The sequence below is a fragment of the Podarcis muralis genome, chromosome 1 (genome assembly GCF_964188315.1).
Source record: "Podarcis muralis chromosome 1, rPodMur119.hap1.1, whole genome shotgun sequence".
NCBI classification, from domain to species: domain Eukaryota; kingdom Metazoa; phylum Chordata; class Lepidosauria; order Squamata; family Lacertidae; genus Podarcis; species Podarcis muralis.
Genome location: NC_135655.1, coordinates 100,457,788 through 100,484,173, shown reverse-complemented (window position 1 = coordinate 100,484,173; position 26,386 = coordinate 100,457,788).

The window sequence follows — 26,386 nt, the reverse complement described above, 5'->3', positions numbered from 1 at the left end:
TACCCATTACCTTGTTTTGAACTCAAGTGGACTCTATGCATCCTTCTAATTTCCCTTCCTTTCCTCCTTTTTTCTTGTTTTACTAGATTATAATCTCTTCTTGGCATTTTTATACCTCTGTTTACTTTCGGATTTTTTAAAAATTCTGATATATTTTTTCCAGGCTATATATGAGACTCATATTTGTCCTACTTTTCTCCTCATCTTCTGACCTAGATTCAAATTTACACACTGTGAAATAGCTAATAAATCCCCATTAAGGTTGTAAGAGGTGAGGGTTCATCCACTGTGCAAGTCATCAAGTCATAATGTAAAACTGAATGGTCCTTGATGATAGCCACAGAGGTTTTTTTTAATTAAAAAAATAAAATGGTGAGGGGGAGGCTAAAAGGAATCTGTCGGTTCTAAGTATTATTTTTTTTAATGTGAGGATACATTTTTAGTTGCTTAAACTAATGATATCTAATACATGTAGTATCATTACATACCACAACACCAATTTTAAGAGGCATTGAAGCACTTTCAGGATAACATTCTTTCTGAAAGCACTCCTCCATCAAATCAGTGTTATAGAAATTCTCTTTTTCATTGCAGCTTCTGCACAATCTGTTCAAGTTTCCCCTTTCACTTCTATTGCCCCCAGTTGTTGAAACATCAAACAAAATGCACCAAGCAAAGTCTACAGTAGTACCTCTATGATTTGGTAAACACCACCCCACCTCCAGGTTTCCTGCCAAATGGACTACAAAAAGCGTACTGCTTTCAAGTGCCCAGCAGCTGTCCTTGGGCCTTCAGTGGGTCCACCTCCTCCTCACCAAGGGCACCGCTGGCCATTCAGATGCCCTCTTAGCTTAAGCTGCATATGACCAAATAGATGGAGGCACACGGGTGCATCACTCCTCATTCAGAAAGGTCAGGTGGAAAGGCAGCAGTAGGAAGCCAGAGGAGCAGGTTCTCAGGATCAACCTTTGCTCAGAAGCCTCAGCAGTTGCCCAATAATGTCAAGCCCTGATGCCTTGCCAATCCCACAAGACATGGGAAGTGGCTGGTTGGTTGAGAAGGACGTTGTGCATGTAGGCCTGCAGTGAATGGTATTCTGGGAAAACCAGGCAGTTGTGAGTACTTGATCCTTCTCAAGTTTCAATATCTCCTTCTCCACCTCCTGAAGCTTTCCTTCAGAAGGAAAAGGACAACACTGGAAAACCCAATCTATGGCACATTAACAGTGCTGGAGAATGCTGCTGAAAGTGAAGCCAATTATCTATCCATGTAAACATTCAAGTTGTACCTCTTCATCAGCCCTAATAATAATAATAATAATAATAATAATAATAATAATTTATTTATACCCCACCCATCTGACTGGGTTTCCCCAGCAACTCTGGGTGGCTTCCAACCGAATATTAAAAATAATACAGCGTCAGACATTAAAAACTTCCCTAAACAGTTGTCTTTTAGAAGTAAAATAGTTTTACTTTTACTTGACATCTGCTGGGAAGGCATTCCACAGGGCAGGTGCCACTACCAAGAAGGCCCTCTTCCTGGGTCCCTGTAACCTCACTTCTTGCAGCGAGGGAACTGCCAGAAGGCCCTCAGCGCTGGACCTTAGTGTCTGGGCTGGATGATGGGGGTGGAGACGCTCCTTCGGGTATACAGGTCCGAGGCCGTTTAGGGCTTTAAAGGTCAGCACCAACACTTTGAATTGTGCTCGGAAACATACTGGGAGCCAATGAAGATATTTCAGGACTGGTGCTTCCAGCATTACTGCATGGGTGTCATGGCTTATGTAGCCAAAACGGCACTACCCACCCACAAGAGAGAGGCATCAGCAAACTTTGAAGTACAAAAAGGCACCCTAAGGAGGGGAGATGCAAAACAGACAGGCATGGGCAATGGCAATGGAATGCTGACTGACTATTGTAGGGGAGGGGGAACAGAAGAATAGGCGACAAGGGGAGCGGAATGGAGTATTGTAGAAAAGGGCACGGCTAGCTAGAACAGGATATCTCTGCATTGCAGAATTTCCACTTGTTCCATATGCCGCTCATCGCCAATGGGAGATTCTGCTTTCTCCTCCCTCCCCATCCTACATTTGAAAGCTAAGAAATGTGGCTTGTGTCAATCCAACATGATTGGGGTTCTTTTTAAACTAGTAATAGAGAACATTACAATGATTTACAGAGACACACACTGAAAGTAAATTATGTTGTAAACGCCTGTCCCTTGAGTCAACAAAGAATCACATGGAGGGGAGGGGGAATGCAAGAAGCTTGAAATTCCCAACAGGAAAGGTTGACAGGAAAATATGGTGCTGTTTTTCTATGAGTAAAAGTTACTTTTATGCCGTGTTTTTCCCATGAGAAATTATAAACTTTCAAAGGAATTTTAGTCTCTTGTATGCACACATAAGAGCAATTTATCTGGGCCTGCTCTAGTGGAAATGCTGTTAAGACTTTAAAGCTGTTAAGGGCTGTGGCTGAACTTCATCTAGACTGCTGCTACTTATTTGTTCTTGCTGCCTCATCTTGTCAAAACATTTACTCAGGCTCCGAAGAGTTGCAAGTTGGCAACGTGTTAATAATATTAGAATGCATTTGTGTCGGCCATGTGGCTGCAATATTTCAGTAAATTCGTCACTTATTTAATGAATAATGAATCTGAAAGAGTAGCTATGGAGACAAACAACCATATGTAGTAAATTAAACAAGAACTTGTCAATGTATAGAAACACAGAGTGTCACCAAAGCAATTGTTTCTATTTTATGATGTCAATCAATGACAGACTTCCCTCCTGGCTGGCTTTACATGCATTTTATACCATATATGGATTATCCCTCCCCACACCCCTTCCCTTCCCTCTCTATCATATTCTATGAGATGGGTAGGAGGTAGAGAGATACTAAGAATTTGGTTTAAAAATGGTTTAAAAAAAAACAGGATTGCACCCCCCCCCCCCAAATTTAGGTTGTTTATAAATCCACTGAACACTGACATTCAGAATATATAGTATAAAAGCAATAATGTTTAGAAAGATATTGCAGAAAAATGTCCCCTCCAGACTGGTGCTTTATTGCAGATATGTTCTGCAACATGTTCTTGACACAAGAATAGTGCAGTAATGGTGGATTTACTGTACTTTTGTTTGTTGCGTGATGCTTGCCCAGTGCTACTGTTGTACGGCTGTCGGGGTGCGTGTGTGTTGTAGCACAACAAAAGCAGGTTAAAAAAACCCTGAAACATTTGTAACATACAGGATATGCACTGATTGGAAATGAAGTAGTGTGGCAGTCCTGAAATCTTTACAGGCATGAACGCTACTGAAAGCAGGGTTATGTATGACCGCCCTGATAGCACGATGAACACTAATAATTATCAATGTGCAAGAAGGAGGAGGAGGAGGAGGAGGAGGAGGAGGAGGAGGAGGAGGAGGAGAAGGACAAGAAGAGGAGGAGTTTGGATTTGATATCCCGCTTTATCACTATCCTAAGGAGTCTCAAAGCGGCTAACAATCTCCTTTCCCTTCCTTCCCCACAACAAACATTCTGTGAGATGAGTGAGGCTGAGAGACTTCAGAGAAGTGTGACTAGCCCAAGGTCACCCAGCAGCTGCACGTGGAGGAGTGGGGAAGCGAACCCGGTTCACCAGATTACGAGTCCACCGCTCTTAACCACTACACCACACTGGCAAGATGTCTGGAATGCACCCCCCCCCCAAAGTGTCCTGTAGAGCTAGAAATAAAAGTTGTAAAGAACATGGCCAACACCATCAATGGCAGCATTGGGTCAAGTTCCAATTTCTCCAAATGGAACAAGGAGGTTGAATTCCTTCCAATCCCTTGCTTGGAGGCTGCAGGTATTGCCTGTAAACATAGCTAGGAGTGGGGAGTTCCCTGGCTCTTCCTGTCTTAGAGAACTTTCCTTCCTGGGCTGTATTTTGACAAGACTAAACATGTTTCTTGGTTGGCAGATTCCCTAGGATACTATATTGAATAAATATAACCTTTTATCACTACAGTATTGTCTCCTGAGTCTTCTTTTGGGTGTATTAGCAAAACGAAACATGTTTTTCCATTATGCACCCAAAAACAATGAACAGTCTTATATCACCTTAAAGTCTTAAATATTTATTATGGTATAGAATTTTTTATGGAATAGAACCCACTTGCACAAACTGTTATCTTCACATGGCAGTATATACATATTGGGTATAGAGGAAGAAAAAATATATGGCCACAGGGAGGAAGGCCAAATGACCATTCACAACAATGCTTTTCTCAGTAACTGAAATGATTAACAATGGATATTTTATATATTCAGCTAGCTCCCAATCAAATATAACAATATAAATTTTCAATCAGTTTCTCTTTGGATAGAATATACTCACCAATCATGTAAACTCAAAATGATTCCCTGTTAATCACTCTGCCATCAAGGCTCTCTAGAACAGTAATTTTGGAACCCACATCAATATGTAAGCAGGTCCTTCACATACATATTCTTGAGATGTCCTATTTATCATGTAACATCATATAAAATGGCATAACTCAATAATCAGATGAGAAAAAGGAGGGCAGGATTTACTGCTTGCCTTCAGATGACACATATGTTGTATTACTATATCACTGCTGCCCATCAAACCAGCTGGCACATCAGTTATGAATCGGGTACCAGAAAATTTTGCTGGCTAACCAATCCACAAAAGAAGAACAATGGCTTGATGTTGGAAGCTGCCAAAGTTGGCAAATGATACCTCCTTCTTCCCATCATTATACACACAAACCTATATGTGAGTCTCCATTTGGGGCAGAAATATGCTTGAGTTAATCACACTAATCCTGTGAAATCAAACAACATATAATTCAAACACAAGCCTTTTAATCCTTGTTATGAGTTTAACATATGAAAAACCTCAGCATATTCTCATACAATAGAGCTTTGTTAGTGTATACTTCATGTGGCAATTAACCAACATGTGGTCAGTAACATGCCCTCCTTGGTTATGGAAGATATACTCTTCCAAAAAGTTTTGAAGTCTGGATTCTAGACAACTGGCAATATTTAATATGTGGGACCAGATCTCATTCAATATTCAGTACAAAAAACAAGGGCACTTCCAAAGGCAGTGGGAGCTTGGTTCTGGGAATGGGTATGAAAAATGATGGTGCAATCTATCGTTTTGAGCACATAAGGGAACCCTGAAATGTCATGAAATCTCTATTTGATCTGTTGTCACTACTGTTAGTCATATGAAAAATTAACATATTTAATTAACTGCCTGACCAAAGCAGCTGTTACCTTATATAAAACCTTCAACATGGATGCCACTAGATGCTTGGATGTGCCAGTACAATAGTGGTTTAGGACTGATTATGTTTTCACATCGAATGGCACAGTGTAGCTCCACTTTACAATGGGCTCAAATCAAGATCTTTCTTCAATTTATGATGGCGCTTCAGCTGAAATTGCTTCATAGCATCCAACTTTAGGTCTGCCCAACAGGACACAGGAAAATATATGGCCTGGCCACCCAACTGCTTCCTGCCTTTTTGTGTTTCTGTCATCCAGCCCCCTCCCTGATGCCTAGATCACTGACAGGATTGGCAGGTTGTTTCCTTCTAAGTAGCTTGGCCATGATTTCATTTATAACCAGTTTCTAACATGTGTTACTTCCCTTAAATGTTTCAATTCCCATAAATACCTTTTTTTTTAAAAAAATCTTTGCTTGCAAAAAGGCTAAGTTTAAAATGTTAAAGGAACAAGTTTTAAAGCAAACTTGTGAAGCAACTTTTAAAAGAGCAAACAAATAGACCTGATTTGAGTAATGATTTTGCTTGCCTCCCTCTCACAGTACACAAAACCAATAGTACCAGGCCAGGTACAGTGGTACCTTGGGTTACAGATGCTTCAGGTTACAGACTCTGCTAACCCAGAAACCCAGAAAGTTAAGAACTTTGCTTCAGGATGAGAACAGAAATTGTGCGGCGGTGGCGCAGCAGCAGCAGGAGGCCCCATTAGCTAAAGTGGTACCTCAGGTTAAGAACACTTTCAGGTTAAGAACGGACCTCCAGAACGAATTAAATTCTTAACCCGAAGTACTACTGTATAAAGATAAGGTAAAGGTAAAGGACCCCTGGATCGTTAAGGTGATGGGGTTGCGGCAGTCATCACGCTTTCAGGCCAAGGGAGCCGGCGTTTGTCCACAGACAGCTTTCTGGGTCATGTGCCCAGCATGACTAAACCACAATGGGGCACCGTGACGGAAGCCAGTGCACACGAAAACACTGTTTACCTTCCTGCCACAGTGGTACCTATTTATCTACTTGCACTGGTGTGCTTTCAAACTGCTAGGTTGGCAGGAGCTGAGACAAAGTAACGGGAGCTCACTCTATTGCAGGGACTTCCAACCTTCCGATTGGCAAGCCCAAGAGGCTCAGTGGTTTAGACCACAGCACCACCAATAGTGGCAAGCCAGGTATATGCTGCTGCCCTCACGCTGGTAGTCTTACCCTCCATGAATTTATCTAATCCTATTTTAAAGCTGTCCAAATTGGTGGTCATCACTATATCTTGTTGCAGTAGCAAATCCCAGTAAGTTTAACTATAGACTGAAGACATGCTTTATTTAATCGGTCCTGAATCTTCCAACATTCAGCTTACTTAGAAGACCCTGAGTTCTCATCTTATGAGAGGGAGAAAAATCCTTTGTTGACTTTCTCCATGCTATACTTTTCAGTGCTCTCCATGAAGCTCTCATTAATTTGTTGCATACTGTATTAACAAACCATCTGGCAATGACCTAAGTGATTCTCTTCCATATTAGCATGTTCTCTCAATTCAGTTCTCGTAAATATTCTGTGTTGTTGACCTCCCCTTCCAGATCTAGGGCCTCTCTTCAACCAGAAATGAGATAGGAGGTGGTTTGTTGCCCTTCCAAGCAGCTCCCAGCCATGACTGATACTTTGAGAGGTACAGTTTCCAAAAGATATGAGATAAGCCGTCTTCATCCAGCACATCTGCATAAATATACCACGATAACAATTAGGCAATCCATCTGTTTTTCTTCCAATGAAGTTCATAAGCTAATTCTGCCAACGGACAAATGTTCTCTGTTGGTTTGCACAGTGGCTGCCTTGAACTGCTTCATTTAGGAAAAGTGTGACCCTGGGCAAATGTTCACCTATCCATGCAGGGGATCTTTGTGGGGAGAGAGTCCCCTGTGTGTGAGGGAATGTGGAGCATTTGCCCCCCCAGCAGCAGTTTTCCTGAGCATAGTTTTGCAAATTCACTTTACTGAAATAAATGGAGGCACCGTTCCCTATTAATAATAATAATAATAATAATAATAACACTAAAATACAGTAACCTATTAAACATTAAATGCTTCCCTAAACAGGGCTGCCTTTAGATGTCTTCTAAAAGTTTGGTAGTTATTTTTCTCTTTGACATCTGGTGGGAGGGTGTTCCACAGGGCAGGCGCCACTACCGAGAAGGCCCTCTGCCTGGTTTCCTGTAACTTGGCTTCTCACAGTGAGGGAATCGCCAGAAGGCCCTCGGCGCTGGACCTCAGTGTCTGGGCAGAATGATGGAGGTGGAGATGCTCCTTCAGGTATACTGGACCGAGGCCGTTTAGGGATTTAAAGGTCAGCACCAACACTTTGAATTGTGCTTGGAAACGTACAGGGAGCCACTGTAGGTCTTTCAAGGAGATTTAAGGTGACTTCAGCCTGCAAAACAGCAAACAGCAACCCACTTTTGAATTTCTGAAGCACTCTTCAGTGGTGCGTTGCTGGTTGGCCCTAACCAGGCACTTTTGAGCTGAATGACTGTTGAAAACAAATATGAACCAGAGTGAAATGTTGGGCTTCGAGGACTCTTCTCTCCTTTCAGGCGAGCATTACCAAGCCACTGAAAGTCATTCCTTGGCCTAGACCTAACTATACAACCTTTGGAAGACATCTGAAGGCAGCCCAGTATAGCCCAGTATAGGAAAGATTTTTAAATTTTCATGCTTCATTACGTTTTTATATGTGTTGGAAACAACCCAGACTGGCTGGGGCAACTCAGTCAGATGTGTGGAGTATTACTATTACTATTATTGTTGTTGTTGAATAGGATGTCTCTATTTTCATCGGAGAAATGTTGGAGGGTATGAGAAAACAGGTTAATAGTTGACTCACTGAGTGGAGATGAGGTTGCTTGCCTCTTCCCTGTAAGAAGCAGCAAGAAAGGAAAGAAAGGGCAGAGGGAGAAGAAGAAGAGGAGGAGGAGGAGTTTGGATTTGATATCCCGCTTTATCAGTATACCTGAAGGAGCGTCTCCACCCCCATGGTTCCCTCATTGCGAGAAGCAAAGCTACAGGGAACCAGGCAGAGGGCCTTCTCGGTAGTGGCGCCTGCCCTGTGGAACACCCTCCTATCAGATGTCAAAGCAATAAACAACTACCTGACATTCAGAAGACATCTCAAGGCAGCCCTGTTCACCCAGCAGCTGCATGTGGAGGAGCGGAGATGCGAACCCAGTTCCCCAGATTACGAGACTACTGCTCTTAACTACTACACACTGGCTCTCTAAGAACTAAACCAGACACGAGCCATGTATCTCACAGGCTTAAGACCAGCAACTTGTGTGGTCCTTCTGTGACCTAAGACTCAAGCATTCTTTGTTTACAGCTTTTTTTATTGCACCTTACTTCAAACATTCATTTTAACATGCAACCCATCTGTCAAGCTATGTTTGCCACTGCACTGCTAATGCATGCATGCCCCACCCTCCAATTTGGCAGTCCACACCTTTAACTAGGGCTAGAGCTGCAGAGCAATAAACAGGCTTCTGCAGTTTCAAGCATTAACAAAGCTCACAATGTGAAAGATACTTCTTTGAAAAGGAAAGGAAAGGAGGAAGGAATGAGGCTGAGGCTGGCAAGCCAAAAGAAGAAAGCTAAAGAGTGACACAGGAAAATACACAGGGATTTGACAGCTTCGAAATGTCCATAGTAGCAAGGGGCAAACATGGTAATGCAGTCTCCTTTCAACTATGTCAGTTGGACGGCAGTCCGATGCACGTTTCCTTGGAAGTAACCCATGCTGAACTGAATATGGAGCTTGGTTTTGAGTAGGTTTGCATATGAGTGCAATGTAAAGTTATCTGCCCCCCCTTAAAATAGCAGTCTATTGAAACAAATCCATCTAAAAATTCTTTAGCTTGATAGGGAAAAGGCTGGCTGTGTTTTAGTTAGTTACAAATATCCCCCCAAGTGTAGACAAATGTGAAGTTCTGTGTTCCAAACTTCCCTATAAAACTGCAACTTTCCCTCAGATTACATGAACAGTGGGAATATAAAAAAAACCTGGGGTGCGGGAAAAGAAAGTTACTGCTTTACATGAAATATTAAAATCGCATCAGGAATACTTTTCTGGCATTAAAAATAAACAATAACGTTTCTTCCTAGTCATGGTTCAGTTGGATTCTTTAAAAATTAATTATTACTTCCTTAAATATTTGATTAAATTAGATTTGGGTGGGTTATCAACAGCCAAAAAAAAGCCTCCAGTCTCTGACATGCACATACATACGATACTGTTGTATATAAATAAAGCACAGAATTGAATGTCTCTTTCCTCTGGCAGCTCAGAATTGCTGGATCTTTTCATTTTCAATGAACAAAATAGTATTAGCTGCAGAAATCCTAATAAAGTGAGGGTCGGGAAACGAAATGACTTTCTAAAATATCTGGGACTTTCTTATCAAGTTAACATATTTCACGTTCTAGAAAGGCCACATTACTTTTTAAAAATCATTGTTAATTAGGATTTGGAGATAAGAGCTTGGAAATTGGAAGAAATTGCAGGACAAATGAGGTTTATTTTATATTCGGTGGACAAGGCTTTGTGTGCGCTGCAAACGCCCAAGTTAGCAAGGGAAGGTTAAATCCCATGGAGTGTCCTAAGAACACTACAACAATTAACTATTATCATAAAAAGTGAATTACTATATTGATACGGAGGAACTGATAAGTATAATACTGGGTATAAGCAGGAAAAGAACATATGTTTTTAAACATTCTCATTTTCAAAATTAATCTCTTTCTCTCAAGATGCTGTCCCCTAGAGTATTTATTATTTCTGGGCCTGCAGCCTGCTTAGTTCCTCCTCAATTGCAGCATCATGGCCTTTGGGATGGTCCAGTCACAACCTCAGTAACTGTTCTTCTGCTTAGTAAAGGTGGGAGACAGAGAATTTGTGGGTGTTGTGGAGGAAGCTATTGAAGGAAATTATAATGTGACATAAAATGTTCAAAGTGCAGTCGTACCTTGGTTCACAAACAGAATATGTTCCGGGAGTCCGTTCAGCTCCCAGAACCATTCAAAAACCAGAGCACTCACTTCCAGTTTCCAATCGTTCGGGAGCTGAAATGTACGAGTTCCAAGGCATTCAGCAACCAAGGTACGACTGTATTGGATTGGGGGCTGGTTTAGATGGCTCCCGAACAAATCAGCTCCTGAACGTTGCAAACCCAGAAGTAAGTATTCCGGTTTGTGAACGTTTTTTGGAAGCCGAATGTCCATTTTGGCTTTTGACATTGTTTCTGGGGGCAATCAGCCAATCAGAAGCTGTGCCTTGGTTTGCGAATGTTTTGGAAGTTGAACAGACTTCCAGAATGGATTGAGTTTGGGAACCAAGGTGCCACTGTAAACTCAGGTAGAAAGGATGGGGAAGGAAGGTGAAAGCTGTTATAAGAAGAAGTGAATGTAAAAAGTGGGGTAAAAGAAATTAGTAGGGTTTGGGGGAGCATAGGAGCCACCTCTTAGGGGCCAGGGGCCCTTCCCCCCAATAAAATATTTGAGAGGTCCAGGCTCCCCAAAGTTAATGGGCATTTCCATTCAAATAGTAAGTGTGTGCTGCATCATGTGACTGATTATGTAGGAACCTGCCCCCAATATTTGATTCAAGTTGGCACCACTGAAAGAGCAGTAAGATATAAGTTGAGTGTGAAAAAAGAAAGGGGAAGATAGGTAAAAAATACTTTCAAGAGGCATGCAGGGATGAGAAGTGGAAAATATAAAATAAAAAGCATTCTCTACTCAAAGCATTTGTATCAGCAAATTCTGCCTAAAATGGGGAGGCTGTCATGCAATCTCCAGAGCCAACATCTCGTGATTTCACTTTCTTACCTAATATCAATCCCAAACTTTTCTGGTGTGGGACACTTCCAGAAGATATCAGTATTAGGCATCTTGCATCTTCACCACGAGCTTTTTGCTGTAATGTATTATTTGATTAAGACATTTTGCAATTTTGTCTTGCTTTTACCCCTTAAAGAAAGCCCAGCGCCATTCGCAGTGCGTTAAGGCTGCAGTTACCGATAGCTACACGTCTTGGATTGCCTTGGGAGCAATGCCACATCACATCATGTTGTGCCATTCCTAAAGCATTCCAGGATGCATGGGTGGCGGGAAGTGACCAAAGCACTCTCCAAATCTTTGCACCAACCGAACTTCTCAACAAAACCTAATAGGTTGGCTCTCTCCCCAAATTTGGAGAAATTTCATCTGTCACTATGGAAGAATGTCACACCCACCCACCCCACACATTCACAGAGCAGGATATTATTTTTGAGGGAGAGAAAACTACGCAGGATTTTGTCCCAGCCTTCTTCAACTTCACTATATAAAGTGGCAGAATATCAACATTTTTGAAAAACTCATTTTGAAATTTTACTATGTTATTTGCAATCAGAATGAAATCCTGATAGATTCCTTTTTTAAAAAATAAATACATACATACACAATATGCGCTTCTTCAGAGCTCATCAAGATAATATTTAAGTTCTGTGAGCCGTTTTTCCTGCAACATTTTAGGCTTCCTGATTTAGACTACTGAAGAGGGTGGGGGGAGCAGTTTCTTTCTGGCAAAAGTTTCCTCACATTCATATTAGTAGCATGGGCATCTCAGTCCAAAAATAAAACTCGAGTGAACTGAAGAGGCTAAATGACGTACTCCTATTTCCATAGTATTTGAATAGTGGCACCCAAATAACAAGTGCTAAGCAGGGGAAGAAGGAAGAAAGACTGGCAGAGTTATCAACTATGTCATGCAAGAGTGTGAAAGAAAGTAGCTTCTTTGATGCTTAATGCTAAGCTCTCTTCCTGTTTCAGTGTCATCCTTAAATTCTTCAGCTGAACAGTTCTATACAGTGCTAAAGCACTCAGACTGGTCGTTCAGGAAGCCAGGGACAGGCAATGGCTTAGGAATAATGTTTCCGTAATTGAACATTTAGTAAAAGGAAGCTGATGTGCACATTTTTGATTTTGCTATTCAGCACAGATTCGGGTCCCTTCTGAAATCTCATACGGTCAATCGGAGGGCTCTAGGAAGTGGCACTTGAGAGGCTGAGGGGAGAGTTGGCCCCAAGCCATGAAATCTGCCCCCAATGCCAAATAAATTATTTTTGCTGCAAAATAATTTTGGATAGGAGAGCTGTTTCGACAGCCAAGTGGAACTGTTTAAGTTGGCCAGGCTGACATGGTGGTGGCTAGTTGATCCCCTGCATTTAATCTCATTCCAAACTTTTCCTTTTGCCCTATGGAACAAAACGCTTCCAACAAAAGTACTAGGCAAGTGATTGTGGCTCCCACAGAAGTAGGTTAGAAAAGTTGCCTAGCTGCTGTAAATGGGCATCAGTCTAGCTGATGATTTCCAGATGGGCACACAATTTCTTTTAGACAAAAAGTTGTGGGTGCTAGCAGCAGAGCACCCATCCTTCTCTCTTGGCACTATCAGGGTGAAGAGCTTTACCAACACAAAAAGGAACTAGTCTCTTGGCACTTAGATCACTAGACGTTTTAAATCAGCATCTTTCAACTGAATCATCAATTAGATTAATTGGATTGGATGCAGAGTTGCCATCTGAAAAATAGAAAGACTCGATCCATTTCCAGAATGGGCTCTGATTCAGCACTGGACCAAGGAGAAAGAGATTTTTATTGATTCCCCCTTCTCTCTGTAACCACCAGCACCAAGAGCCCATGCAGATCCCCAATCCTTCCATCTGTAGTGTTCCCAGGTTTCTGTGAAGAATAATGCCAGTCTTACTGTTGTTTCTCAGTACAGTGGTACCTCGGTTTAAGAACAGCCCTGTTTACGAACTATTTGGTTTACGAACTCCGCAAAACCGGAACTAGTGTCCTGGTTTGTGAACTTTACCTCAGGCTAAGAATGGAAGCCGAATGGTGGAAGGGCACCAGCGGTGGGAGGCCTCATTAGGGAAAGCGCACCTCGGTTTAAGAACAGTTTCCGGAATGGATTAAGTTCGTAAACCGAGGTACCACTGTACAGTGAGCTCATCCTGCTACTGGAACATATGCTAAGTTGGGAAACAAGCTCAGATGTTTATTATTTAGCATCTCTGTTGATCATGGGAACCAAGTTAAATTGGTGATGGCCCAGCCAACCAGCCAGCTACTTTCTCAGTAAACGGCCTTGGAGTGAATATATTGTTCTTTGTGGCTTTCCCTTATGAGACAGGAGGGATCGGTCCTTCAAAGGAGGAAGTCCAGAGAAATACAAGCCTACCCCCTGCTCCAAAGTGTTACCTCATTTCCCTACTGTCGGTTGCCAGAGATTGTTCCCAGTCAGAACGGCTGTGATATCGCATGGTAAAGATACTTAAGTTACTTGCTGTGCAACATGTGAGACAGTGATGTTGTAAACTGCCCAGAGTAATCTGAGGAGATCTACTGCCTGAACTGCTGCAGTTGCGGTGGTTATTTCCAGTTCCAAAACAGACAGCAAATTTCTACCCCAAGTAGCTTCCAGTCTACAAGATAGTAGTTTAAAATCTGTAAATGGAAAGAGAGAAAAAAAATGGAAGTTCCATGTGTGCTGCAGCAAATGCAGGTCTAAAGGCAGGAAAAGGTGGCTTTTGAGGAAAGAATTAGAAGGAGAGAAAGTTTCAATCTCAAAGCTTTTCAGGCATAAGGAAATCAAAATACCTACTGCCTTCAAGGGTAAATGTGTGCATGACTAGAACTTACAAAGTATAAATATAAGGCAGATTTGGAAGACTTATGTGAAATATGAATCTGATTAAGGAAACCTGGAAATATTTGCAGGTAAAATGAAAAGGTTCCTAAAATTCCAATCCTTTCGCAATGGCACATACCTGCTTTTGGCATGTATAAATCTGACAAGTTATTTAAGGATATAGCCTCATTTGGATCTAGACGGTTGAATGATTCAGATGCAATATGGTAACATTTTATACCTGGATAGTATAAATGACCCCACTTGCTTACAATACATAAGACGTATTCCCCTTTCCAATGTTCCTTCTACTTAGTAGGTGGTCAAATTATGTCCTGGTTTGCTTGCAATAATACCATACACACACTTTGACTCAACATATTCCTCAACACTTCTTCCTCCCTTTCTCTCACTCGCTGTCTCATCAGTTAATATACACCTCATCCTCACACCATATTTAAAATCACTGCATAATTCATTTTATATAGGAACACATTTACTAGGCTGCATTTATTGGAGTGGTGTTGTAAGGGGGAGACTTCTGTTTTGAATTCAACCTTTCCTTGTCAATATGCAATACAATCGCCTTCCTTTTCTTTTACTGATTTCCTTGCAACCTCCTCTCCTTTCTCACTATTATGCCTTTGGGCATTCACCCATGTATAGGAAGAATAAATGGGCAGTGGAGGGATTAACCATTGTGTTAGACATACTATAGCAAAGTAGGATTTCTGGCAAACTAAGGATTTATGCAAGTATGTGTTTGATGCTCAGTACTATGTATATGACCCCTTTCATGAGCTCCTTTAAAATTCCAGTGTGCCTCTATCACACAACAGGGGAGTACTGGCCATGTTCCTTATAGTAGGACCATTCAAATGCCCCTAGCACTCTCAGAGCTCCCCAAAGCATGAGGAGGAAAAAGGTCAAAGCCTTTTCATGCTAGAACCCATGTCAGATTTGACATCAGGAGACATGATAGTGTCAAGTTCTACCTCAAGTACTGTTCAATTAATTAACTGCATTAGCATTCAGTCTGTAGTTATGTTATCCATTTTACACCAGAAGGAGGATGCTGTACCTGTGGAAACCCTCTGAACTACTCTCAGGCTGCATCCAAGGTAGCCAGTTGCCTGGGCTCTTGGTTTAGAGCATGTGTGCTAAATTAGAAGTTGGTTGGTAAACACATTCTTTTCTTGAGGACGCAACATAATACAACATAGACTCTGCTAACACCTGTGATATTGACATGAACTATTCAGGGATTATCCTTTCCCCTCCAATGCCCATTATAAAGGGGAAAGAGTTCTAAAACATATGTAGAGTGCCATGGCCTCCCCACTGGGAAACTAATACCTACAAATCCATGGACAAATTTGAATAGGATAATCCTTACTCCCATAATTTGAGGCTGAAATACTTGGCAAATTTACCTGACAGAAAGCCCTGCTGAATAAATGAATTGCAACCTTCTTCTGGATAGAGTCTACTTCAGGGAACATTCTTATAACCTTTCTCCTTTGGTGATGTTTTCCTCTACAATGCATAACTCTCAATCTCCCGTACATTTCTCCATTTGTAATTATATTTACAGTATAATCTTAAACCTGCCTACAAGGCCCTGTTATCTAATTGATGAAGGGTGGTCAGAAATGCTCAGAAATAAGTTACTCTGAGTACTTTGGGATAAGTGTGCACAGAACTTCATTCATAGTTAAGTGTTTTGCTTAAAATGGAAGTGAAAAAGAAGCCTAGCAGAACAATCCTAACTCTAGAAAGTTGGCAGAATTTATGATGACATAGATCACACCAGCTTAAGTTGTCCCTATTCCAGACTCTGCTCAGGATCAAATTAGAGAAATTCAACTTTCACCATCCTTTCTGCCAGCTGTGTTCCACTGGGTTGCTAGGTCATGTGACTGAGGTGAAGGGGTTTGGAATAGATGTAAGATTCTTCTCGCCCTGCATTGCCTATGCCACTCCCCTAGAACATCCCTTTTGGGGAACATACACCAGTGTAAATCACACTGGCTTCAGTACCAATGGATAAACTGGGGTGAGGGAGTTAAGCCTATATCATAGTTTATTTGAAACAGATGAATGGTAGTACAATTGCAATGTTTTTCAATTCTGTATTAGCATGCTCATTGCAGTGCTAGCAATTCTTCATTTCAGAAAAAAGGAGTAGTTACACATATAGCCAAACTCTCACCTCAGAAAGTATTTGCCATATGACAAATGAATCCATTAAGGCAGGCAGAGGAGACTATAACTGGGTTAATCTGAGGCTAATTTTGACCATGTTGATTAGCATATCCTGACTTGTTATGTATCAAATTCAGATACCTAGAACAACAAGAATGAAATACATTTGAATACATAAAACAGGTGACAACGTGTTTGAATTTGGCATAACATAATGAGCTGTGTTTTCATTTGAAACGTGTCAAAATAAAATACCACAGGGAGATTGGATGTCTTATCGAATCTCTTATAATGGGCAACATAACCAAAATGTGAGAAATCAGATAAAGTTTTTTTAAGAAGAAATGTTTATGTATCACCTTTCAAGAGTAACTACAAAGTTTTGCTACTATGAAAAGCCAGGATCACAAAGTACCCAACCTTTCTGAAATGTATTTGCCCATCATCATGTAGCTCTATGATTATTATTTTTTCAGAAACAAGGTCTAGAAGTATACAGAACTATGTTTTTTCTGTGCCCTTGCCCCTTCCCTGGCCAGGTGTATCAGCCTGGTGTGCACCATCTGTTTCAGACTACAAGTCCCATCATCCCTGACTAATGGCCACACTGGCTGGGGCAGATGAAAGCTGAAGTCCAAAACATCTAAAGGAACTAGGTTGGGGATGACTAAGTTATATCATTAAGGTCATTACAGTAAATGTTACCTGTTTATGTATGGCAAAGCTGCTGTTGGAGACACAGGAACACACCTAGAAGAAACAACTAGCAATTCAGTTCCGGAAACAACAAACAATTACTTTATGCTTACAAGAAAAGTTGCTTTTCTCAAGTGAATATCACAATTTTGTGGATTAGCCTTCTCTTTGTCGGAACATCTACTTTTGGACATACTGCCCCACTGTCATGTTTCTATCCCTCTTAAGAAGGCTTCATTCCCATGGTACTTGGGTAACACCAGGTTACCAACTAACAGGGCAAATTTATTTGTTTATTTATTTCCCGTCCTTCGCCCTAAGGCCATATAATATAAGAGCCCCCATTAAGGAAGCAAACCTGCCTAAGCACATTGCTGGTTCTGACATGTTTTACCTAGCCAAAAATAGTTAAGGAAAAATGCCTGAGAAAATATTGTTGTTGTTGTTGTTTAAATTTATGCAGCCTTTTTTTCTGGGGGGGACACAGGGGTACGCATACCCCTAAACATTTTGTGAATCCAAGTTTGGCCTCATTCAGTGGCAGTATTTCAATATGAGTAGGAAAATGAGAATACCCCTAAACATTTTTTAGGGGGGGGGGAAGCACTGAATTTATGTACCGCCGTTGCTCCCAAGGGACCTGGATCAGCAAACAACAAAACAACACAGTTTAAAACAATTTAAAACATTTAAAATGTCTGACACATATCCTAACAGCTAATAATTTCACTGTTGCCGGCTACAACGTATTTCAGTCATGGAATGCCGAGGTGAACAGATGTCAACAGCAGTGGTATTCTTTGCATCATCTGCGACACAATGCCAGTGTTGCACTCCCAGCACAGCATGCAGTGTTGCACTGACCCTACAAATTGATCCTGAGCATTAGGAAATGCAGCAGCCAGAGCTGCTTTTTCTCATTCAAGCCCCTTCTGGCTCCTTCTTTCAGTGAGCCTTTCAGCTTTAGATGCTGGCACTGGCTTCCGATGAGAAAAGGAGTCTGCACAAGAGTTTTCCTCAGCGGGGAAACAAAGCTAAAACAGCGCAGGGTGTGACAACAGACTTCCTACAAACAAAACTCCAAATCCAACTACGGTGATTTTGAAGCCTCAATATTTCTACCAGCATCTACCCGTGTAGTACTTTGTGTTCTCAAGATAAAATAAGCAAGACAAGCTTATCTGAGAAGTATGTAAACAACAACAGCCACCATGATTAAAAAGACCCTTCCTTAATGGTAAACAGATACCTCTGACTAATTATTGTAGGCTAAATAGTCACCGTATTTGGCAGTGGCACACAAGTTATCTGTGTGTGTGTGAGGGGGGCGGGGAGTCAGTTATTATTATTTTTAAATAGAACTTAATCCAGCTTTGAGCTGGATTAATTCCCAGTGAAGCTTGGGGACAGACAGCTGTTTCTCTTCTGGCTAGAAACTTCACCCTCCCGTATCTTTGCATACACATATGTGTCAGTATCCTCACTGTACCCCTCTTCCTAGCCTCCCCTGTGTGCAGGATGGTAGCATCCTCTGCCTTGCTTGAAAGGAACGTGTGTGACAGTTGGACACCTTTCTCATTTGGGCTTGGAGTGAGGCAGGGTTTCGTGTTATTGTTTTTGAAGCTCCCTGGCTCATCTGGAGATGGAGGTGGGGGGAAGGATGAGTGTTTGCAAAGGAGATAGTTGACAGGAAAATCAGTATTAGCCTCTAGGGCAGCACAACCAGATAAATCCTGCGCTGGCTCTTATGACTGAAATGCTGGAGAAAAAAGAGAAAGAGAGAAGGAGGGAGAGAGAGGGAGAAAGAGAGAAATGAAGGCCTGAAGTGTTTATGCACCTTAGGCCTTGAGGTAAGTTAAAGCGAAACATGAGAGGGTGGAAAAGAAGGAGGGTAGCAAATAATGCGCATGGCATACTCCAGGGATAAAAATGTACTCTCATGCTGAGTGCAGAGGTTACTCATATCCCAAGGTTTGCAAATGCTTTTATTTATTCATTGGCCTAGACACCCCAAGAAACCTGTCTGCAGCCAAGTGAATTGCATGGCACTGATGCTCTGTGAGCAGTTGGCATGACACGTATTCATTCTATAATAGTTGTAACATAGTAGACGTGAAATGCTAGATGATTTTCAAAGCCGTGATTGGGGGTCAGAGTGGGGGGGGGATATCCAGATAAAACATCTGGAAGGCTTTCAATCTTTTTCTAGGTCTCCCATGTTTTGTTTTCTGTTATCTAGCTAATGTACAGAAGGCAGAACCTACCTAAAAAGTGCCTCCGTGTGTGTTTATTCTTGCTTTTTTTTATACAGTCAGACTTGGAAAATTAATAATTTAATGTTCTAATATTAGCTGTCATCTAAGCTATGATAAAATTAATAATTCATCCAATTTATATCCAACAAATGGCACCTTTTTGTGGATGAGAGAGCCTCTTTGCTACGGTTGAAGAGCTGGAATCAAGGAGTAACTGTTTACCTTCAGATCAAATGCACTTTTCAGAACATAATTTGATTCCATATATAGTTGTCTCTCTTTTCTAAAGCTTTAGTTACAGCTTGCTAAGCTTATCTCCTCTTTTAACCAATAGCTTCCAATCCTGACACAACAGGTAATTTCTCATAATGTATAGTCAGGGCCCTCTTTACCCAGGGTGCAAGGGGTGTGGGGCACCCAGGCGCCGAATTCTGGGGGGCACCAGGCACCTACTGCTGAAGCCGCCTAATCTCTTAACTATCTACCTGTTATGAAACAATAAATAATTTTGATCAAGCTAGAGAAACAATATATATATATAGGTATTACTGAAATGTCTACCTACTGTTTCACTAAAGGACTTTTGACTTTGTGTGCTCATTTACCAAAGACGCGCCACACCAGTGGCGGCACTTGTCATTCACAACAGCGGCACTTGTCAGACTCAATGGCAGTGCTTGTCATTAACTCTTGAAATTAACACATCAAAATATTATGTTACGTATTGTACTGAGCTGCTATGCGGCAGTGGGGTCAAGTGGCACCTTTGACACGACTGATGTTTCTCCCAAGCAGGTGCCTAAACAATACTTATAAGTTTAGGTGTGGTGGTGTTGTGTACTTAGGTATAAGTATTGTAAATAAATGAGCAAATAAAAAAAAAATGTTTCTTTTTCCTCCCTTCTTTCGTAAACAAGTGATAAGGCGTAAGTGTGGTGTCTGAGATAAGCATAATAAAAGTTAATTTGGGGGCTAAACTAAATTTGGGGGTGCTGGGAGGATCTTTGCATCCCGGCAGCACATATGCTAAAGACAGCCCTGTGTGTAGTGGGATCGACTTCCATACAAATTTCATCCATAGGTGAAACCCTTCCCTCTTGTGAACAAGTGCAATTGCTGGGTTTGAAAGCCCTTTGGAAGCTTGTTACTGAGAGGTCTTCTCACTTTGGCGTACTTCTTGCCTGCATATGTCCCTAGTGGGAACTTGGGAACCAGAAAGTTTGATGCGTAAAGTGGGCTAAGTCAAAGAGAGGCTCCAAACATTCAAAAAGTAATTGTTATAGTCTTTTGTTAACACAATAAACACACTCTGGCTGAAGAGTTTGAAAAGAAGGAGGAACACAGACACTATGGCTATGCTCTCTTTCTATGGACTTTAAGGCTTGTTTGGATTATGGGCCTAGATAGATAGATAAAGACAGCCTGTCTTTAAAAGATTCATACTTCTACTTTAAAAATTTCCTGGTAGATTTGGAGATCTAATAGCAACATATTTTCTTGCTGGTTCTCTTCTGTCCTTGCTATAAATATAAAAGATGCATTTAGTGAGTGTAATTTTTGGCTAGTATCAACATGTATTGATTCTCAGGATAAAAATTGACTTGGCTACTGGACTTGACCTCACTTTCCCTCTATATTTACTTCTTGAGTCAATAGGGCTGGAAACTGATCTGACAGGAGTCAATAATGCTTTAAATTCTAAAAACTAACTGCTTTGCTGTAAAGAAACCATTTTCTATTCAACAGCTACCTCTTTTAAGAAGTCTGAACAAGTGTAACAATTTACTGTACACACGCCAATGTGAGAAAATTGTCCAGTTTGGTAGCAGTTTCAACACCAGGTCCACAAAGCAGTTATGCAACTTCAGGCCAAGAATTTCAGACCTGACTCAGGAGCATTTAAAATGTTTAACAGTGACCTTTTCTATCTTTTATCTCTCACTCTCCCTGCATAATCTTTGAATTCTGCTCTTAGGAGCTGAAGAAAAGGCTCTAGAGTCTAGAAAGTGCAGGCTGGAGATGGTGGTGCCTTGTCAACTTCAGACTCTGGAGATACACACATATCACTAGCAGACTCTCCAACAACCCCTTATTTTCCAGGGACATCCCTGATTTAGAGAAGCCACCCCGGTTTCTGATTTGATCTCAGAATGCCCCACTTTTCCTAAGGATGTCCCTATTTTCATTAGAGAAATGTTGGAGGGTATGGAGTTATCCGACCCCCAAGCTGTCTGAAGGCGATCCTATATAGTGAAGGTTTTTTTAAAAAAGTTTAATGTTTTATGGTGTTCTTATATATGTTGGAAGCTGCCCAGAGTGGCTAGGGCAACCCAGTGAGATATGTGGGGTTAAATAATAAAATTATCATTATGGAATGGGACATCCCTATTTTCAACAGAGAAATGTTGGGGGTATGCACTAGTAGGGAGAAAGTTAACATTATGATGATCTGTATTCTTATCTCACTCCCTTGTGCATTTTCTTTGAGAAAAACTGTTAAAGGGGGAAAGTATTTTGGATTTTAAAAACAGTGTCACTTCCTATCATGTTTCCTAACGTATATTTGCCTTTCTTGGTTTTGCAGACAAATATTGGCTATGCTTCTGCCCTTAAGAGTTCATAGAGGCTTCACACTTATTTCTCTTTTCATTGACCTTACAACCACAGCAAATGCCTCCATGCCCTTTTAATAAAGTCTTCCAGCTGTGTGTCTCCTCCCTTCTTTCCAGCTTGTTTAGAATGCAGATTAGCGTTGCCTTTCTGGTACGTATCACAAATTTGATCTGCTAGTCACTGTAAACTGTGAATTAAGAAGAGGCCATAGTACAGCTCTATTAGCACTTCGCTTTGAGGGTATTTTGAGTTGTTGGACTGTTTCTGACTGTCCCCAAGGTAGACATGCACACATTGGATATATTGCCATGACACGCCACCTGTAGCTCAGCTACTGAAAAAGGGTCCTTTAATGGAGGCAAAAATTGAGAATTAATGAGAGCTGGTGAGGGATTTTTCTAGTACTATATATGCAGGGACGCGGACTTATAAAAAATATTGGGGGGGCCCGGGAAAGCTCATGAATAATAAATAAGCTCATGAATATGCAAATAAAGTGGCACCGCCTCCTCGTGAGCGAATAGGGGAGAGCGTGCTGCGCCTATTAATCAGCTCCAAAGGAAATTGGGTGGAGCTTTTGCTCGGGAGGGAGGGCAGGAGGCATGCAGCCCGCCCCTCCCTGTGCATTTTGGGCTGGGGGAGGGGCGGCGATGGCGCTCTGCTGGAGGGGCGCTGGAGATTATTGGGGGGGCAGAGCCCCCCCAAACGAATTTTTGAGGGGGCTCGGGCCCCCTCAAGCCCCATGGAGTCGGCGCCTATGTATATATGTTGCAAAATATGACAGGTGAATATGACAAGTGATGGTCAGATCCAGGACAAAGCACCACCTTTCAGAAATTCCCCACGGAACTCCTACTAGTCTAGGGATTTTCCAAACTTCCACTCTTAGTGCCCATAGCAGGACACAGCAGCAGACAGCTGGGGAAGGAGAGTATGAATGTACCATGTCTCTTAGGGATGAGGGAGAGAAAGAAAATGGGAAAGAGATGTGGGGTGTGCTTGTGTGTGTGGATAAATGACAGTAGGACAAAAAGTGGTGTGTATGTGTGAAACACAGAGGTGATACGATGCATGGATAGATGAATGGGAAAGAGAGCAAAAGATTGGTGGGTGTGAAAGAAAAGCTAGGATGATTGTGCATGACCATGAACACAGGGGTGTTACATTTACGAAATTGCGTTTTACCCATGGGTGCACCTGATCTGAAGCCTATGGCTTGGCTCATTTCTTTTCTGAGTTCTCTACATGGGTTTTGACTCTGCTGCCATGTAAGCCACAGTCAGGGCCAGGATGAAAATCCACACACACCCTTTTCATGGGACCAGTCATCCTTAATGATTGCAGGGGAGAAGACTTTAAGGAACTCAAATGATTTTTTAAAAAAAAAACAAGACAAAACATTTTTGTGAGGATTGGACTTACCTTTAAAATGGGTATCCAAAAGGTGAGGAAGCAGAGTTTTCCTCCAAGAAAGCCTGTAGGGATGATGTTATGTCACAACATAGCACCATTACCATTGAGGCTTTCTGGCTCAAGTTATGAAGGTATGCCACTAGGTTGAGGAGTGCAGCCATGCTACTGTCGGTGTGGCCAATTTCAGAAGCAAGGAATTTGTTTCCCTAAACTTTTTAGCTTGAATGCTCAGTCCCAAATTGGCTGGGTTTTTGTTTGTTTATTTGTTTGTTTTCACCTATATGAAATTAAGTCCGTATGAAAATTACTCCTTTGCCTCAGGTCAAGCCCCTTTGACTCAACCCACAGTTCAATAGAATGATTTCTGTGTAAACGCAAGTGCATATCTACCTTCCAGAATGGCAGTCAGTGGTTTAACTTTTTAAATTCACCAACATAATTAGAAGTTTCCAATTTCAGTAGCAGTAGCATTCTTGTAATTGTTGAAAAGTTACAAAGTAATACAGCATACACTGAACAAAGTGTCTGGAAGTAAAAGTAAAAATAAGGCTGCGCATTTTCCTTCCTAAATTCAGGCTCAGTTCCCCACTTAATGCAGGCAGTTGTTAGAGATATAGATTTATGCACTATTCCTAGCAAAGATAATCTGTTGTAGCATGGTAAATGGTCATCTGGGACCATGATGGAGCACTTAGATGACCACCATGTTCACATCTAAAGCCAAAACAATGTGAATGGGGAAATTAGCCTTAAAGTGGCTCTGAGATCATCATGATGTAGGATGTAATGCTTGCTTAATGACGCCCTGATTAACACATGTAAATAATGTGCCAGGTTGCCGCTTGAAAAGACAATCATCTATGTCATGTGTTGGGAACCTTTGGCTCTCCATTGGTTGATGAACTACCACTTCCATCAGCATCACCAAGTATGGCCAATGGTAGGGGATGGTGAGAGATGTAGTTCAGTGACCTCTGGAGGGCCAAAGCTTTCCCCACAACTGATCTATACAGTACTTGATGACAGATGAAGGTAAAAAATGATGTTAGCAAGATTTAGCTTTCAAATCTATCAGAGAGCACCAGGTGGAAAAATGTTTCAGGCCAATAGCTTAAAGTACTCTGGCAACGCAAGTGGACCAGAACTGCCAATAATGCCAAAAATTGTGTAGTGTGCAAATGGTCCTCTGATTGCTGTAATGTCATGCTTGAACATGCTGCAGAAGGCTTTGCAATTTTCTCCCAAGAAGTATGTGATGCAAAGTATTTGTAGCTCCTCTGCATTGTTTACTTTTCTCTCTGTTATTGTATTATCCTTTTAAAATCCCTTTTCTTTTTCTATTTGTCCTTCCCTGAGGTTTGTAACTGCTTTCTCTACTTATGTAACAAAATAAATTAAAGGCGCATTTGATGGGGAAAAGGAGAAGATGTATATAAGTGAAAAGAGCCAAAGCAAAGTATCTGATTTTTAGCCCAGGACTTCTCCTTTTTGCCCCAGGATTTCCAATTTTTTAACACAAGACTTCTTGGTGGTCACAAGAGTGCACTGAATTACATTCAGACTTGTGGGAAAATATGTACAGAGAATACATAAACACTGGGTTGTTTTTTTCATTTTTTATGCTACTTCATTTTTCACAATTAGAACCTCCCTTCTTTTGTGTTAACAAAATATAACTAGGATTATTATTATTATTATTAGGGGATAAAATAAAATAAAAAATCACAAAAGAGACAATATGCTAAAAATATGCAGTGAACAAATATCATCTGTACAGACTGGAAGAGAACCTTCATAAATTAACCTTATTAGTGCATTACTGTAAGTGAATGCCAAAAAAGCTCCTAATTTGCATTAAGATAGATTTTTCAGGTTGGCTGCATGATTTAATTAAAGAAAAGATTAAGAATCATTAAACAAGCTGCTCTACCTTGCAATAACAGAATTCATATCTGATTCAGGTTAACGAAAACACAGATGGTGATTCTGTAACTGTTGAGTTGCTGTAACAGAATGAAAATGATCCCATTAGTTCTCTGGAAATGTGAGGGAATTTGAAAATTAGTATGCAGATACATTGTATGGTGCTAGACAGCTTGGTCTGCTTGGATCATCACTGATTACTCTTTGTTTGGGTTGGCAACACTGAACTTAATAAATGAAAAAATGTTCCAGTATACCACAGTTGGAAACTGTTCAAGGTTGAAATAGGTGTGCAGACTTACAAGAAGAGAGAGTTAAGTAAACAAATGTCAATCATTTCAGGGCTGGCAAGATTCCTCCCCACCACCCGGATGTCTGTTCCTGAGAAGCAAAGTGTCATCATTTTTTTAATTATTATTTTATTTTAAAAAACACACATCTCTTTACCTACATCCGTAAATCGTTTATTATTCCAAAGGCATTTTAAATGCATTGTGTGTCCACTAGTGAGGAGTGTTCTGCATGCAACAGGAAGAGCGATAGAGCCTTCCCTCAAAAATGGGACCTATGATCCAAGACAAATGAGTTCAGTTTGCTTCCACCAGAAACAGGGGACATGTGGCCCTCTAGATGTTTTTAGACTATAACCCCCATTATTCTGACTAGGGACTGATGGGAGGCACAGGTTTGCACAATATGTTGTTTGTTCATCTCACACATAATTAACTCATGGAATTCATTGCCTAAAATATTGCTATAGGTTTGCTGGGGCCAGTCTGGAAGATATCTGTGGGTTCCTTCCAAACTCTTCCAAACCTATGTGAGAGTAGAACCATAAGGGGAAACCTGCTGAACCAACCAACCCAGTTCCTTTGTTAAGGTAATGACTTTAGCTGACCAGTTAAGTACTGTCATTTGCAGACCCAAGTAAGTTGCCAGTTGCCATGGACACAAATGGGTGAGCTTTATCTCTTTTCTGTGGTTGCAGGGACTGAGCCATCAGTAAATCACACCATGCAAGTTGGCGTTAACTCTTTATTTGCAAAAACACAATCTGTACAGGAGTGTCAGGCCTAATGAGCAAAGTGACTCATATCCAGTAGGTCTTGCCTCCATGAAGCAGTTGCTGAGATTGAAGGTCCTCACCTTCCCACAGCTGCTTAAGTCCCCTCTTCTCCAGGGTTTTTCCCAAGCCATCAGAGACTGTGTCTGCGTGCAGCCAATGTTTCCTCTGCCCTTTTCATGCCTCTTCTGCTTCAGG